Genomic DNA, 12,071 nt, shown 5'->3' on the forward strand with positions numbered 1-12,071 from the left:
ATTGAACGCCTTGGAAATCCAAGTATACAACATCCACCTGTTCCCCTCTATCCATTGTGCTCATTATATCCTCAAAAAACTTCAGTAAGTTCATCAAACAGGACCTGCCCTTCCTGAATCCATGCTGTGTCTGCCTGATGGAACCACTTCTATCCAGATGTCTCGCTGTTTCTTCCTTAACGATAGCTTCAAGCATTTTCCCTACTACAGATGTTAAGCTAACTGGCCTATAGTTACCTGCCTTTTGCATACATCCTTTATTAAACAGCGGTGTGACATTCACTGCCTCCCAATCTGCCGGAACCTGCCCAGAGTCCAGAGAATTTTGGTAAATTATCACAAACGCCTCCACTGTAACTTCTGCCATTTCTTTCAGTACACTGGGATGCATCCCATCAGGACCAGGGGACTTGTCTACCTTTAGGCCCACTAGTTTGCTCATCACTACCTCTTTAGGTCCTCACCTCCCATCGCATACAGAGCATCTCTCTTTGGCATGATAGACATGTCCTCCACTGTGAAAATCTACACAAAATAGTCGTTCACAGCCTCAGCCATTTCCACGTTACCCAATATTAATTCCCCCTTCTCATCTTCCAAGGGACCTACGTTCACTTTAGCCAGCCTTTTCCGCTTTATATATTCATAAAAGCTTTTACTATCTATTTTGTGCTAGTTTACTTTCATAATCTATCTTCCCTTTCCTTATTGCTTGCTCACTGGTTCTTTGTTGCCTTTTAAAGTTTTCCCGATCTTCCAGTCTCCCACTACTCTTGGTGACTTTGTATGCATGAGCTTTCAGCTTGATGCCTTCTTTCATTTCCTTAGTTATCCAAGGCTGGCTCTCCCCACCCTTGCTGTCCTTGCTTTTGACTGGAATATACTTTCGTTGAGCACTGTGAAAAATTTGGAAAGTCTTCCACCGTTCCTCAACTGTCCCACCACACAGCCTGTGCTCCCAGTCTACGCTAGCCAACTCCTCCCTCATCCCGTTGTAGTCTCCCTTGTTTAGGCATAATACGCTGGTTTTAGAGTGAGCTATTGCACCTGCCCTTCTTTGTCCTGTCTATCTCTCCCCTCCCTCTCTGATTTTGCACCTCTCCAGTTCTGGTCAAGGGTCTTCAACCTGTAATGTTGACTCAGTGGCTCTCTCCATATGCACTGCCTGACCTGCTGAGTGTTTCTGGTACATACTGCTTTTATTTACGATATTGGGAACTGCTTTAATTCAGTGAGCTGTTGTGATTTACAGATACTGCTTAAAAGGGCTAAGGAGGCAGTTACAACAGGATCTTCCAGTGAACTTGGGGTCCATATTTAGAAAAGGAAAGTGTGCAGTGGTGTGAGGAAGGAGCAGGGGAGTGGGGCAGATTGGTGAGGCTCCCTCACAGAGATTGCTCAGAAGACTTCACCTGTGCTCTCTGATTCAATGTGTTGGGCTGAATTGTTGGTATTTATTCATACAGTTGTGGTGTCACAGGCGATGTCGGTGTTTATTGTACATCCCCAATTCTCCCTGTCTCACCCTGTGGAAAGTCACATAGGAATCCCCCGACAATATTCTCTTACATCTTCAATGCTTCAAGATGTATCACAGGAACATTACTGAAAGTGAGGAGTCAGTGTAGTTCCAAAAATATGGGGCTGAGGATTGAACAAGATATTTACTGGGAACCTCTTCATGATATTGGATGAGATGTTAAACCAAGGAACATCTTTCCTCTCAAGTGGACATGAAATGTCCCACGGCACAGTCTGACACAGAGGGGGAGAGTTCTTACCAAAGTGCTGGGCCAAACATTTACCTCTCAACTAACTTCACTGAAGAACTGATCATCTGGTCATATAGAACATAGAACATAGAAAACCTACAGCACAATTCAGGCCCTTCAGCCCACAAAGCTGTGCCGAACATGTCCCTACCCTAGATATCACTAGGCTTACCCATAGCCCTCTATTTTTCTCAGCTCCATGTACCTATCCAACAGTCTCTTAAAAGACCCTATCGTATCTGCCTCCTCCACCACCGTTTCCAGCAGCCCATTCCACGCACCCACCACTCTCTGAGTAAAAAACCTACCCCTGACATCTCCTCTATACCTACTCCCAAGCACCTTAAACCTATGTCCTCTTATGGCCACCAATTCAGCCCTGGGGAAAAACCTCTGACTATCTACCCGATGAATGCCTCTCATCATCTTATACACCTCTACCAGGTCCCCCCCATCCTCCGTCACTCCAAGGAGAAAAGGCCGAGTTCCCTCAACCTGCTGTCATAAGGCATGCTCCGCATTCCAGGCAGCATCCTTGTAAATCTCCTCTGCACCCTTTCTATGGCTTCCACATCCTTCCTGTAGTGAGGTGACCAGAACTGAGCACAGTACTCCAAGTGGGGTCTGACCAGGATCCTGCAACAATACCTCTCGGCTCCTAAATTCAATTCCCCGATTGATGAAGGACAATACACCATATGCCTTCTTAACCACAGAGTCAACCTGCGCAGCTGCTTTGAGCGTCCTATGGACCCCAAGATCCCTCTGATCCTCCACACTGCCAAGAGTCCTACCATTAAGACTATATTCTGCCATGATATTTGACCTACCAAAATGAACCACTTCACACTTATCTGGGTTGAACTCCATCTGCCACTTCTCAGCCCAACTTTGCATCCTATCTATGTCCCGCTGTAACCTCTGACAGCCCTCCATGCTATCCACAACACATTCAACCTTTGTATCATCCGCAAACTTACTAACCCATCCCCTCAATTCCTCATCCAGGTCGTTTATAAAAATCACAAAGAGTAAGGGTCCCAGAACAGATCCCTGAGGTACACCACTGGTCACCGACCTCCACGCAGAATACGACCCTTCAACAACCACTCTTTGCCTTCTGTGGGCCAGCCAGTTCTGGATCCACACTGCAATGTCCCCTTGAATTCCATGCCTCCTTACTTTCTCAATAAGCCTTGCATGGGGTACCTTATCAAATGCCTTGCTGAAGTCCATATACACTACATCTACTACTCTCCCTTCATCGACGTGCTTAGTCACATCCTCAAAAAATTCAATCAGGCTCGTAAGGCAGGACCTGCCCTTGACAAAGCCATGCTGACTATTCCTAATCATATTATACCTCTCCAAATGTTCATAAATCCTGCCTCTCAGGATCTTCTCCATCAGCTTACCAACCACTGAGGTGAGACTCACTGGTCTATAATTTCCTGGGCTATCCCTACTCCCCTTCTTAAATAAGGGAACAACATCCTCAACCCTGCAATCCTCCGGAACCTCTCCCATCTCCATTAATGATGCAAAGATCATCATCAGAGGGTCCGCAATCTCCGCCCTCGTCTCTCACAGCAGCCTGGGGTACACCTCATCTGGTCTCAGCGACTTATCCAACGATGCTTTCCAAAAGTTCCAGCACCTCCTCTTTCTTAATATCTACATGCTCAAGCTTTTCAGCCTGCTGAAAGTCCTCACTACAATCCCCCAGATCTAATTCCATAGTGAATACCGATGTAAAGTATTCATTAAGTACCTCTGCTATTTCTTCCGGATCCATACACACTTTCCTACTGTTACATTTGATAGGTCCTATTCTTTTGTATCTTATCCTCTTGCTCTTCACATACTTGTAGAATGCCTTGGGGTTTTCCTTAATCCTGCCCACCAAGGCCCCATCATGTCCCCTTCTGGCTCTCCTAATTTCCTTCTTAAGCTCCTTCCTGTTAGCCTTATACTCTTCCAGATCTTTATTGTTGTTCTTGGGAGCTTGCTGACCACTGGCTGCAGGGGTTTCTGGGATCCCTGAGGGTATATCCACTGGCTCCAGAGAACACTGGGCTCCCTGAGAGTGTGTCCAGTGGCTGTAGGACCCCTGGGCTCCCTGAGGGTGTGAAAGGCCCATCAACCTCTCAGTGCAGGGGCACATGGATGAGCAACGAATTCTGGCCGACATAGTAGTGCCATACCAACTGAATGAATACTAATGATTCACAATATATTGAATCAAAGAGCACAGAAGGAGGCCATTCAGCCTATCGAGCACTGTGCCAGCTCTTTGACTAAGCTCTCCAATCAGTGACTGTGTCCTTCGTAATCACCTGCCCACAGAGAGACCTTGCCTTGCTGGGGAACAATATGCCAACCACCCTGCCATATGGTACCGCACAGATAGAAGTCCGGGATGTGGATCAAGCTGACGCTTAAACTATTCCAACTGCTGCATGTTTAGTCTAATTCATCGGATCCAATTATCATCTCCATTACACCCACAGGATGTACAGAACTGGGACAATACCGTGACCTGATTCTGCCTATTGTGCATCAGACATTGGATCTGGGGAATAAGATCCGGTCAGGAAGAGGTGTCCAGCGCCAATCCGGTCAGGAAGAGGTGTCCGAGGCCGATCCGATCAGGAAGAGGTTCCGGTTCCACCAACGTACGTGATCACTAACAATGCTTCGGAGCAGCAGAGCAAGGCTTTATCCAGCCAATGACGCGCCCCCTGTACTAGCCCAGCGAGTCTCACCATTTGGGGTAATTATGGAAGAACAATGAATGCCAGTCTTCTCAGTGCATGAATAAGTACTGAAGATTCACCTCCCTGTGTTGAACCATGGAGCACTGAAGGAGGCCACTCAGCTCATCCAGTCTGTGCTAGCTCTCGGTCACTGCCACCCTCTGCCCTTTCTCCACAGCCCTGTTATGTGTCCAGCTCCCTGCAATGTCACTCTTGCTTCTGCCATTGGCTCTGGCTGTTGGTTCTGCCATTTTATGGTCTGTGGAATTGTGGACAAGACTCTCCCGTGTTAACCCCAATGTTAATCCTAACACAATTTTTAAGACACTAGAGACTGCAGAAGCTGGAATCTGGAGCAACAAACAATTTGCTGGAGGAACTCAGTGGGTCGAGCAGCATCTGTGACATTTTGGGTCAAAACCCTGCATCAGGACTGAAATATTGCCAATTCATCTCCCCCCCAGAGATGCTGCCCGACCCGCTGAGTTGCTCCAGTAGAATGTGTGTTGCTCCCGATGTAGTTATGATGTTTTCAGAAAGAAGTATGGTGACAACAACAACTTGCACTTGTACAACAAATGACCACACAGATTAGGAGCAGGAGGAGCACTCAGCCCCTCGAATCTGCTCTGCCATTTAATAAGATCATGGCTGATCTGCCGGTACAGTGTCTTTAGTGAAGCAAAACATCTCAGAGAGGTTCAGGAGCATCATCAGATATAACACTGAGCACATAAGGAGGGATGTTTGCAGATGCACCTTAATGCAGAGAGTGGGATGGAGAGGTCTGTGGGAGGGAGAGTCCAGAACTCAGGACCCAGGCAACTAAATTGGAATTGGTATTGGTACTGGTTTATTGTTGACACTTCTACCGAGGTACAGTGAAAAACTTGTCTTGCATACTGTTCGTACAGATCAATTCAATACATTGAGGTAGCACAGGGTAAAACAATAAGAGAATACAGAGTAAAGTGTCACAGTTACAGAGAAAGTGCAGTGCAAGTAGACAATAAGGTGAAAGGCCATAACAAGGTAGATTGTGAAGTCAAGAGTCCATCCTATTGTACCAGGGGACCATTCGCTGTTATAAGACTATTGAACGGCACAGCCACCAATGGAGAGGAACGGAAGAGGGATGGGAGAGAGAGCCCAAGCAGAGGATGCACAGATCTTGGGGATTTAGTGCTGGGAGACTTTACAGAGCTGGGAGGGCACAGCCTCAGGGTGAGAATTATCGAATCAAGTCATAGTCAGAGCCTGAAGCAGCAAACACAGAGACATTGTTGGCTGTCCACAGCCCTGCTACTCAAACTGGGAACTGGAAGAGGAACAAATATGTGAAAAATGAAAATTGTAGTAAATTGTTTGAATATTAGGCTATCTGTGCAGGGTCCAGTTCTTCCATTAAGAACTTTGTGTTGTTACTTCATGCCCTGAAGATCTTTACACTCCACACACCTGGGAGGTTCCAACCACACTCACGGTTAAACCAGTTTACGTGTAACCATCGGCCAGGCTGGAGTTACCCAGACCCAGTTACTGAAAAAGGGGAGGGGGGGAAAATGCAGGGCTGTGGGGAAAACAGGCGGTGGCGCAAGGTAGTGGCTGGGACTGGAACTGACAGAGATTTATTGATCGATCTGACCCCAAGCTCCAACCAAAGGTCTCAGCAAAACATTCGTCAGTCTGGAACTCGGAGGCCATTGACTACAATTTGGGAATAATAGCAGTCAGAGAGTTAACATCTGATCTCTGGGTGTTCCCTGCAGCTCTGTCTGCATTTCTCAGCTTTTACAAGTCTCTTTGTTTCTATTCTCTCGTTCTCCAACTTTCATCTTTAATCTACCAACTAGACAACATATAACTATGGCATTCCTGGTCTCACCCTATCACAGAGATTCCCTTTGTCCTATCCACCCCTCACCCACTTTCTCTGGTCTGAAAACTGAAAATTAACCTGTTTTCTTTCTGATAAAGGGTCTTTGGCCTGTTCCCCTCTCTGACATCGGTCTGTCTGCTTCACTGTGAAGGGGCAGGTTTTGGAGGCAGGTCCTGATGAAGGGTCTTGACCCAAAATGTTAATGGTTTATTTCCCTCCATAGACGCTGCCTGACCTGCTGAGCTCCTCCAGCACTGTGTGTGTTGCTCCAGATTCCAGCATCTGCAGAATCTCTTTTGCCTCGGTTTAGGGAAGGAATGCCAGAGCTTAAGGTTAATGCAGGGCTGCCTGTGATGGGGTCAAGATCGAACTGTGACAGAGGCCGGAATTAGATGTCGGAGGTTTGCGTGTCCTTCACAGCAAAGGAGGAAGGCTGCATGACACACAGGGGAACGACCTCCTTACCCAGGGCACCAAACCAGACAACAGTGCATCATCCTGGGTACTGAGTGCTGGAACATGTTTTTAAGGTTCTCAGTGTGCCAGTTTGTCCAACATTCCCTTCTAGGACCAACAGTGTTGCCAAGTCACCTATCTCTGTGTCAGCAAGGAAACTGTTTGGTGTTGATGGCCATTCCAGAGTAACTAGTTTCTTTGCTGAAAACCTGAAACAAAAACAGAAAATGCCAGAAACACTCAGCAGGTCAGGCAGCGTCTGTGGAGCAAGGAACAGTTGAAGTTTCAGGTCTATAACCCATCCTCAGAACTTCATCAGACCTGAAACATTGACCGTTTGTTGTTCCACAGATGCTGCCTGACCTGCTGAGCTTTTCCAGCACTTTCTGTTGTTACTTCAGACTCTTTCCTTGTAGCTCCCAGGTCAATAATCTCCAGTCTCAGTGAATTCAAGTACTTCCCGGGCACACTCGGCACGGATCAGTGTTTTTGGTTCAACCCTCCCCTCAGGCTGACGTTCAGGCTGCTCTGTCAGATGGGGTGCCTTTCCACGGTGACATTTGCTCACTCATGTGGGTGTAAAAGATCCCATGATGTTATTTTGGAAAGTTCTCCCTAGAAGCCTGAAGCTAATAAAGATCATCTGGTCATGATCACATGGTTGTTTCTGAGGACTTGCTGTGTGCCAATAGGTTGCTGCATTTCCCACAATCGGCACTTGCCTGTGGATAACTCTGAAGGGACCCACAGCTGTAAAGTATGCCTTTTAACTCCAAGTCAGCAGGGGAAGGCGTTGGAACACTCACTGTCAGCTCACAGCCACTCGGTGTGTGAGTGTGCATTCATTCTACCTCCCAGGGATGGGCCGAGACTTCGCACATCACCTCAGCAGCTGGAGCCAGCTACGTTAGCAATGATCTGATTTGCGGACTTTTGAAAATGATATTATATTTTAATATTTTCTCAGGAAATGTGCAAGCTGCATGTGAATGATCTGAGTAAGTGCCGCACTCGCTGGCCTTTGATCCCCCGCCCACCACAAACCCCACTGTCCTGTCCTAATTCTCACCCAGTCCTGTTCACCTTTCACCTTGTGTTTGCAAACATAACTTCATTCCCAGTCCGGCAGTGCCACACGCGTTTAAAATTCTCCTCCTTGCTTTCACTTCCCATGGATTTGTCCCTTCCCGATCTCCTCCATTTCCGCACCTTCCCGGTTTCCAGTGCTCCAGTGCTGGGGCCCAAGCTCCTGGGGTTCCTTCCCTAAACCTCACTCCTCCTCGAAGGTTTCCTTCCACCAACCTCTTTGACAGACCTTTGTTCACCTCTCTCCTGTCTCCTAACGTGTCTTGGGTCAGGTTTTGTCTGAAGCCACTCTCCTGAAGCACCCTGGCACGTTTTACAGTGTCAGATGCGGTCTGCAAGTGCAAGGTGTCACTGAGATGCTCCGACTGATGTGCCCACAAGATCCTTCAGAAAATAATCAGTTCAAGTGTGGCTGGAACACTGAGCAAGGCATCACAAGACATTTATTTTTTTTCTTGAGTTGCATTGTGAGTTCTTTGGAGTTTACCCGAACAGACAGACAAAGCCTTAGCTTTAATGTGTCATGATAAAACGTGAACATGACTTGTTCTTAGCCCTTGGAGCTGGTTCTGGAGGATGAGAGAGGGCAAAAGGTTTTGACAGAGGTGGGTTGGATTCCAATTCAGATGCTGAATGTCATCAAAGAACAGACCACAAATATAGCAGGTGTGTTGGCACTCAAACACCACTGCCTCTGTCTCAGGGTCACCCCAATCAACAGACCATGGAGAAAGACGTCTCCTGCAGTCTGCTCCTGAATGCAATCAAGGCTTAGGGTAGAACTCTGGGTTTCAGTCTAAACTCCTGGAACTGCTCGGCTAGACCTGTCAGAGAGAGTGACGGAGGAAGAGAGAGTGGTGTAGGACCAACAAAAATGCAGGTCTTTCCAGAGGTGCATGACAATTACTAACACAAGGAGCTCTCCTGAAGGATCTAGCTCCTGTATCAAGCTCAGCCTGACTTGAACAACGTAAGGCAGACCTGAGACATGCAGAAACAAGGAGGCTGGCTCCATATCAAAGCTCCTGAGCTGCGCAAAGGAAGATTGGAGACAGATGTTACCAGTGATTGTGATGAGGAGCACGCAGAGGTAAGCCAATAACAAGTTTTGTCCTTATATGATTCACTGTAACTGCTTTGTTTTTAAATACCTCTGCATTTCTTGAATCCATTTGGGTTGAGAATTGAAATTCAGTTTTGAAAAAAGTGAAGCTGCATTCACCTGATAAAGGTTGAGGGAGATCTGATCATAGAGTCACAGAGTCATACAGCACAGAAACAGGCCCTTCAGCCCAACCGGTCCATGCCGGCCAAGATGCCCCATCCAAGGTAGTCCCATTTGCCAGCATCTGGCCCATCACCTTCTAAACCTTTCCAATCCATGTACCTGTCCAACTGTCTTTTAAAGGTTGTTACTGTACCTGCCTCACCCATTTCCTCTGGCAGCTCGTTCCACATAAATACCACCCTTTGTGTAAAAAAGTTGCCCCTCAAGTTCCTTTTAAATCTTTCCCCTCTCACCTTAAACCTGTGCCCTCTAGTTCTTGATTCCCAAGCCCTGGGAAAAACACTGAGTGCATTCACCCTATCCATGCCCCTCATGGTTTATACACCTCTATAAGATCACCTCTCAGCCTCCTGCGCTCCAAGGAGTAAAGTCATAAATTGACCAACCTCTCCCTATAACTCAGTCCCTCAGGTCCTGGCAGCATCCTGGTAAATCTTTTCTGCACTCTTGCCTGTTAATAACGTCTTTCCTGTAGCAGGACAACCAAAACTGAACACAATACGGTGTACACAATGCTGGAGAGGTACAAGGTCATGACTGGTTTAGACAGCGGAAGCTGTTCCCACGAGCAGACGCCAAGAATCAGGAGACAGACTTACTTTGGGTAAAAGATGCCTGGGGCGTGAAGAAAAACTTTTCAGCCGGAGCAAGGTTGATCTGAGGGATGGTGACAACAGTCAGTCGGGGCTTCTGAGAGGGAACTGGAAAGTCAGGAGAGGAGGGTAATTGTCAGGCCTGGAGGGGAAAGAGGAGGGACACAGCCTCAGCCTCAGCTTCAGGGGAGTCTAAAACTAAGGAGGACCAAATGGAAGTGCAGTTCAAGAAGATGGCTTGGTCGGCATGGACGAGTTGGGCTGAAGGGCTTGTTTCCGTGCTGTGTGACTATGACTCCATGCTCCGGTGTGTCAGGTGAAAGGTGTTACACAGAGATACCCAGCTGTGGGTGGGCTGTACCAACAGATCCACCAGCTGTGGGAATGTTTCACTGTCACATCACCTTCAGGGATTCTTCATCTGCTGAATGATGATCGACCTGAACACTTCACTCTGTCTCTTTCTCCACAGACGCTGCCTGGTCCACTGAGTCTCCAACACTCTTTACTGAGTTTCCAGCCTCAGCAGCTCTGACCTCTTCCATTTATGAAGAGTTTTCAGTGCAGCCAATCACCCCAACGTATTGCTGGCACTCCGGGCAGCTCAGAAGGCCTCCAGTGTGAAGGGCACCAAAGGAGCTTCTTAAAGGAGAAGATTTCATCAGGGGAACCATCATCAGGAGACCCTTCATCAGGGGAACCATCAGGGGAACCATCATCAGGAGACGCTTCATCAGGGGAACCATCATCAGGAGACCCTTCGTCAGGGGAATCATCATCAGGAGATCCACCACTACAGACCCTTCACCACATGAATCGTTCCCTGACGAAGGTTCTCTGACCTGAAATGTTTTATCTGTCTCCATAGATGCCGCCTGACTGCTGACCTTCCGGCATTTTCTCTCTCTTTACTGGATTTGCAGTTTCAGCAGTTTTTAGCTCTTCCATTTATAAAGTGTTTCCAATTTATCAAATTGCCTCAACATCTTTAATTATTTCAGCCCGATCTCTGGCCTATAGATCAGAGTGAGTGTTGGTTGGCAGCAGTTCACCCAGCGCATTAGTCCCTGATCAAGGAACAGTGCAGCTCTCCTCAGAGAGCTGTGGATTATGTCCAAGCCCCAATGCAGCTCTCCAACATCAGGCCTCAGCTGGGGGAGTGCTGCATGGCCATGGGTACCTCCTGCAGTGGGTCATTTGGCAGGGTCGGGTCACTAATGATGTTGTGCCGAGCAGCAGCAAGCTGTCACATTACTAACTCTGATGACCTGAATTGCCCTCTCTCCACAGGTACTGCCTGACCTGCTGAGTGTTTCCAGTGTTTTCTGCTTCATTTCAGGTTTTTACCACCACAGACTTTCTGCATTTCCAGTTCTCTGAGCCACGACTGACGCAACCGATTGCCGTTAGTTTAAGTACCGGCCGCTGCCTGTCCAAAGAGGTTAGGGGAGGCAACTTAAAGTTGCTCACTCTGTTCCCCTCAGCAATGGCTCACACTGGCTTCACCTCTGACCTCCTGTGGTTGAGACCTCAATGACCAGAGAAGGTGTGGAAATACGAGTCCCAGCACAGGGCTCTGTGTCCAACCTTCCAAGGTGCAACATGGTCCCAACAGGAGGACTGGGTCCAGTTCTGGGCTTCTCACTCTGGGACAGATATGGAGGCTGGGAGAGAGGAGATTTTCTGGAGTGACCCTGGGGATGAGGAACCAGACAGGGAGAGACGGGTGAAGTGTTCCCTGTTGCCCCAGAGCCGAGAGGGTGAAGGGAGATTTGATGGAGGGTTTTACATTCCAGGGGTGAGGGCTGAGCCCACCCCTAGTGACGTTGTCAGAGGTAGGTGAGGAGGAACAATTCCCAGGGGCCAGAGGGGATGGTGTGAGGAGCTGGAGGGGAGAGGAGGGAATGCTTCTGTACGGTGACTCGCTGTGACCTGGGACACGTTGCTTGAAAGGATGGTGGGAAGCTGTCCGCAGGGAACGAGGACTGTCACCACAATCCACATGTGAAATAATGGCACAGAGACTGGGGAGAAACAGCAAATAAAAATACAAACATCTGATTATTTTACCACTCAAGCAATTCAGCCTGACGACTGAGACTCCACGTCGGCTGCAGAGAGTGTCAGTGGCCGAGGTCACCTTTAGTTAACCCGGTAGTTGTGGGTCGCTACATTCCTAGCACCAAGGGTTAACCTTCCCTTGCCTGTTTAGTTGGCAAATGTGCCAGGTTCCTAACACGA

This window comes from Pristis pectinata, chromosome 2 (assembly GCF_009764475.1).
Source record: "Pristis pectinata isolate sPriPec2 chromosome 2, sPriPec2.1.pri, whole genome shotgun sequence".
Classification (NCBI taxonomy): Eukaryota; Metazoa; Chordata; class Chondrichthyes; order Rhinopristiformes; family Pristidae; genus Pristis; species Pristis pectinata.